General features: G+C 41.3%; 1 pseudogene; it reads right to left on the bottom strand.

Annotated features, from left to right (window-relative positions):
* Nucleotides 1-6,379, bottom strand: part of LOC143440724 (large ribosomal subunit protein eL18 pseudogene) — a 52,319-nt pseudogene extending 45,940 nt beyond the window's left edge.
* Between the last annotated feature and the right edge of the window lie 252 nt (nucleotides 6,380-6,631).

Here is a 6,631-nt window from a genome sequence, read left to right as displayed (position 1 = left end):
ATGGAGGTAACTGAGTCACAGATAGTACATCTCCAGTATGAAGTCATTGTCTCCAGTGGAAGGTTTGTTTGCTTAGTTGTTTTAGAAACTGTCATACTGTTTTCCAAGTGTCCATGCTAACTGGTATTTCCATCAGAGATGTACAAGCATTCCACTTTCTCCTCTTCCCTGTTCATGCTTTCGTCCATTTCTTTCCTTGGCTGTACACTCTAACCGCCACGAAGCTCACCCCTGGTTTTGCCTTGTGTTTTCCTGGTGGCTAGAGCTATGTAGCTCTTTTCATCTTCTCATGGCTGCATTTGGCCACTTGTATATTGCGTTAGATGAAGTGCCTGCTCATGTCCTTTATCCACATTTTTGCTCTAGTAGCAAAGACATTAGAAATAGATGAAATGATATGGAATTATCTGTATTTATTGGGTACCATGTGGTCTGGTCCCTACACACATTATGTGATTTTTAAAATTACAGTTTCACTTTATATGTTTCCTCAAACTTTAGTATTTCACTGAGTAAAACCATATAAAATCCCTTCTAGCTTTTTGCAGTTTATGCTACATTGTCATTACTATGGTCACCAGACTGCACAATAAAACACGAAATTTAGTACCAGCAGTATTTGAAATATCAGCAGTATTAGTATTAGCATATCTCTTCGAACAGTGTGCAAGGGTTCCCTCATTCCCAAAGCCTCAATGAAAACAGTTTTTAATCCTCTTTCTTGTTGGGAACAGCCATTGTAACTGGAGTGATAAAGCATCTCTCTGTGGGTTTTATTTGCATTTCCTGATGATTAGTGGTGCCCAGCACTTTTCAATACTCATTGGTTTCTATGTTTTCTTCTGAGGAACATCCAGAAGAGATCTAGTTCCTATTTGGAATTGAGTTGTTGTTTTTTTTTTTTTTTTAGCTAATGAGTTGAATTCCTTGAATTCCTTACATATTTTGAATATTAACCCTTTCCAGTTATATCATGTATAAGCCTTCCAATACTGTGACAAAATACTTGACATTTATTGTGAGGAGGAAAGTTTTTTTTGACTCGTGATTTTAGAGGTTTCTGTCCATGGTTCCTTGGTCACGCTGCTGTGGCACTGTGACAGGGTAGTGGTAGGATAGTGCAACAAGTTGCTCACTGAGAGAGAGAGAGAGAGAGAGAGAGAGAGAGAGAGAGAGAGAGAGAGAGAGGAGACAGACTACATTCTCAACACCACCCCCAAGCCCTTTCACTAGGAACTTGACATCCTCCCACTATGTAATCAGGTGGGCTTTCCTAAACCTTCCAGATTCAAACTGCAGCGTTTAGTTCAAAAATAGTTTCTCTCCCTTTTAGGTTGTCTCTTCTGATGGTTCCTTTTCTGCGCAACCCCTTTTAAAGTTTGACCTAATCCCATCTGCCTACTTTGAGTTTTGTTTCTTCTGTAGTTTGAGTCTGATCCAAAAATGTCCTCGCCCATATCCAGTACCGTGGATATCCTGAAGCGTTTCACTTAGGTTTTCTTCTATTGGTTTCATGGCTTCACATCTAAGTCTTTCATTCGTTCTGAGTTTACTTTACATATAGAGAGAGATAAGGGTCCAGCCTCACTCTTCTGCATGTTCAGATTCCATTCTCCTGCTTATGGGGTAGATAGTTCTGTCTCCCCTGACTGTGCTTTGCTTTCATCAAAGAGCAGTTGGTTATAGATACATAGGTTTCCTTTTAGACTATGTATTCATGTCTTCTCTCTCTCTCTCTCTCTCTCTCTCTCTCTCTCTCTCTCTCTCTCTCTCTCTCTCTCTCTCTCTCTCTCTCTCTCTCTCTCTCTCTCTCTCTCTCTCTCTCTCTCTCTCTCTCTCTCTGTGTGTGTGTGTTATTTTGGCTGAGGGGAAGTTGTTTATTTTACTTCATTTTGAGATAAGGTCGCATGTATTCCAGTCTGAATCCCTCTTGTATGTTGGGATGGCAGGCCTACCCCACCACACCTTGCTTTTGCATGTTTGTTTTAATGCTTATATCATGCTGTTTTGATTCCTATACCTCTGTGGTGTATTTTGCACCCCAGTAGCACATTCTTCCTGCTTCTCACTTTTATTATTTCTCAATGCTGTCCCACTTTTAGTTTTTTTATATAGTCTAAACGCTAATTCCTCCTGATACCAATCTACAAGTCTTCTCTCCATTCTGTGGGTTGACTTTTGACTACACTGAATATGTTCTTTGATGCACAGAAGTTTGTGCTTTGATGAAATCCAATTTAACTACTTCTTCTTTTGTAGCCCATGCTTTGGTATTTATTACATCTCAAACCACTACCAAGTCTACTCTCACCCTGGCTTAGCCAAGGTAAGTGCAATGTGTCCCTAAGTGTCCCCAAGGCTGTACCTTGGTAACACAGTGACCCTGGTTGCTATGGAGCTGGTCTTCCCACTGCCCACAGCGTCACTTCCTGAAGGTTGCTAGCCTGGTACATGAGATGCTTTTTCTTAAACAACTTGAGGCACCTGTCCTTTGAAGTGGTGTCAGCTGCAGATGTGACACCATCATCACATGACAGCTGTTTTCAGTTAGTGGAAAATGCTGTAATACTTCACTTATTTGCCTCCCTGCCAGGAAATCCACAAACTTCACAGTTTCTCACAGTGGATCATTTGGCTTCTCTCCAATTACTGTTTTCTTTCTAATATTTAAACGTATTACACCTTCACAACTTTAAATGGAGATAAGAATAATGGCATATTTGAAAACAGCATCTGGCAGAGTCAGAATCCTTGTCATCATTCCAACAAGCCATGATTTGATAGTAATACACACAACAGAATATTACAAGTCAGTTAAAATGGCCAGCCTTAGTAGTAATTCAGCTTAACTATTCTAGTTACAATTATATCTGTTTTCTAAGTTAAAACTTAGAAACTGTACACTGAGACTACCAAACTGTACACTGAGAATACCACATTCACCTAGAAATGTCTTTTCTGGTTTACACCAAGTAATGACTATCATGAACTATTACTAAATGACCTGATTCTTCTTCTAGTCTGGTTGCCAAAATTTTGAAATAGCAAGCAAATGTTCTGAATATATTCTGGAAAGACCTGGGAGAATTCTTTCATGACCCTGTTCTCGTAAGACTCACATCTCCCATTATAAATTCAGAATATTCTGTTCCTTTGCCTAAATTTAAATAAAGGAAAATAAGAAAGAGAGAGAGAGACAGAGACACACAGAGAGACAGATACACACACACATACAGAGAGAGGGGGAAAGGAAGAAGGAGAGGGAGAGGGAGAGGGAGAGGGAGAGGGAGAGGGAGAGGGAGAGGGAGAGGGAGAGGGAGAGGGAGAGGGAGAGGGAGAGGGAGAGGGAGAGGGAGAGGGAGAGAGGGAGAGGGAGAGGGAGAGGGAGAGAGATTGAGAATCAGTGGTTGAGAGTTCCTTTGTGGAATCCAGCCTGATGCACAGGGTGAGCCTGTTTCATCCTCTAAGGGGTCCTGTGTTGCAGACTTAGCTTTCAGTGTGATGGCACTGATCAGTGTAGTAGAACTTTAAGAAAATAGCCCTAGGGGCTGGAGAGATGTTTCACCTTTCAAGAGCCCTCCCTGATCTTCTAGGGCACCCATGTTCAGTTCCAACCACCCGAGTCCAGCAGGTCACAGTCACCTGAACTCACGCTCTGATGCATCTAACATCCTCTTCTGGCCTCTGTGGGTGCCACACACACACACACACACACACACTTTAAAAAGAAAAGAATTCTGGTGGGAAGTCCTTCTGTCATTGAGGGCCTGCATCACCTCAACACAGTGTCTCTAGGCTTCTTCTCACATAGGCCCCATCATGTTGATTGATGTCCACTCATGAAGTAATTCAGCCACGGGTCCACTCACCGGTTCTCTCATTGTGTTATCTGTACTTTCAACTTTCTAAGTAACGAGCCAAGTCAGTCTCTTTTCTTTATAAGTTATAAGCCTCGTGTATTTTGTTATAATAGCAGAAACATGATGAACACAGATGGGTAAGCTGGCCCTCTGTGGTCCCTGAAAAGCATTACCTTTGGAGATGCAGATATTGCCTGAGTTGGCTAGTGTACATTTTAAATGGTTACAATTCCAAGGACAGGAACATTGCCAGCTGTCTGAACATCCTCTTTGTTTCGAGCAGTGTTGTAAGTTCTAAGAAGACAGGTCATATATAGACCCAAACCAAACTAATGAAATGTCTATTCTTATTGGAGCCAAATATCATGATTTGACCTGTGATATCTCCAACCAAAATTGGTAGTTTCCATCCATGATGCTTGTGTTCTTTACCTACTAACAGTGATGTGTAACAGATGTCTGGGGGGCCAAAGGCTGATTTGTCTCCTTTTTTTTAAATGCTATCTAAAAATCTAACATCAAAAGCAAAATACCAAAATAGTACAATAGTCACAAAAACACTTGGTCACCCATCCATTCACCCATACATCAAGAAAGCCCTCTGGGGCTGGGTAATTCTGGATGGCTGCCACCCCCTGCCATCTGAGACAGGTGCTGTTTGGCTGTGACATCTGGGGAGTCAGTGCCTATGAAGGCACATGGCATCCTGCTGATGTTCAGTAAAGTGTGCATTTCCCTCTTTTTAGAGTAACTAAAGAATCCCCATATGTTGGAAATCAAATCCTGCTTGATTTGGAGCTATTCTGAGCTTAGAACTCAACTGTTATCAGGTTAACTTCTGCAATAGCAATGTTTTCTCTGTGCTTGCTGCCTCAGTTTTTTTCTTACCACTGAGAAAGATTTGTTTAATCAAGAGGATATTCTTAGTATCTTAATCCTACACAGAGTCAGGCAGTGCTCTATCTGGCTTGGATAATTTCGGCAAACTTTCTGTTTTGTCTAGAACAGAGTTGAGCATGTCTGGTCATCAAACTGAGGTCCTAATTAAGGACCAAATTGGAGGGAGCTCTTTGTGTAAGACATTGACAGCACCCTTAGAAATTATGGTTAGAACCCAAATCAATGGTAATTGTCTTCATCCCATAGCTACCAGGAGGTGTGTGTTGTGGGGGGAGGGGTAATTACAATGACAGCTGCTGTGTTAGCTGTTTTTCCATTGCTGTGACAAAATGCCCAGAGGAATCAAGCCAAAGACAGAAGGGTTGTTTTTTGACTCGTGATTCCACAGGTTTCAGCTTGAGGCTTCTGGCTCATTGCTTTGGAGGCAGAGATGAGGTGGGACCTCACAGCAATGAGAGTTTATGTGAGAGGAATAGGGGAGAGAGAGGGAGGGTGACAGAGAGAAGCGGGAGAAGGATGCTAAAAGACAAGATGGCTCAGAGAGTAAAGGTACTTGCTGAGTGAACCTGATGACTTATATTTGACCCTGGGGATACACAAGATACATGCATTAGGAGAGAACTATCTCCCACAAGTTATGACCTCAACATGCACCCATCCATAATAAAATAAATAAAATGTAATTTTAAAGTTAAAAGAAAATTCAAGAGCTTTACTTCCCAACCTGCCTGGTTTTTAGATTAACTCATTGTTTGCAAATGTAGACAGGTACCATGGCATTAGCCTATGCTGAAATCATGAGAGTGCTGGGAAAAAAAAAAAAAAAAAAAAGCTAATTCCGTCTCTTTTATAGACTGTGACTCTGGTTCAGAACCAGAAGCATTTGGACAAATGAATACTTTGTTTCTATTATGCTTCATTCAGTTACTAGAAAGTTCATTTCCCTTGGCTCGGAAGAAGGCAATCCATGCAGGGCCTTGGTAAATATTTCCTACGAATTCTATTTAACTCTAACAAATACCAACGGTTCCCCCAGAAAGCAATAGGGTTCTTTGGAGATGAATCCAATGATTTTTGTGCTAGCCTCGGGCACTCAAACTAAATGAAATCCTAGAAATCTTATAGGAGTGGTGTTTGGTGGGCTGGACCGTGAATGACCAAGCATTCTGTGCAATATGAACAATACATTAGAGACCTACTCCAGAAAAATATACTCCAGGGACTAGAGTATAGCAAAAAAAAAAAAAAAAAAAAAAAAAAAAAAAAAAAAAGAGGTGTGAACAATGAGGAAGGAATACCAACTACCCTGAACTTATTTCTATAAACAATATGCTGCCTCATTGAACATTACAAGGAGAAAGTTAAGGGTCCTTAGTTATTTGTGTGTGTGTGTGTGTGTGTGTGTGTGTGTGCGCGCGCGCTGTATGCATGTGCATGTGTGTATATTGTGTGAATATGCACATGTGTGTATGGCTTCTGCATGCGTACATGTGTGTGTGTGTGTGGTACATGCATGGGAACATGTGTGTGTGTGTGTGTGTGTGTGTGTGTGTGCGCACTTACCTGTATAGAAGTGAGTGGAGACCAAAGATTGCCATTAGGATGTCTTCCTCTGTCATCCCACCTTATTTTTTGAGATGGATTTTTTTTTCCTGAGTAGAGAGCTTGCTATTTCAGCTGGTCTGTCTGCCATGGAGCTCCTGGAATCTGACAGCCTCTGTTTCCCCCAGTGCTGGGGTGCCAGACAGTTTTTTCTTGGGTTCTGGGAATCCAAACCCAGTAAGCATTTTGAACTCTCTCCAGCCCAAAAAAATCCTTTTTAAGAGCTGATTGAGCGTCACATTATTAAATAGCCCATTTTAATTAGACAA

Source organism: Arvicanthis niloticus, chromosome 30, assembly GCF_011762505.2.
Source record: "Arvicanthis niloticus isolate mArvNil1 chromosome 30, mArvNil1.pat.X, whole genome shotgun sequence".
NCBI lineage: Eukaryota > Metazoa > Chordata > Mammalia > Rodentia > Muridae > Arvicanthis > Arvicanthis niloticus.
The sequence above is the reverse complement of the archived record's forward strand: the minus strand, read 5'-3'. Positions and strand labels throughout refer to the sequence as shown.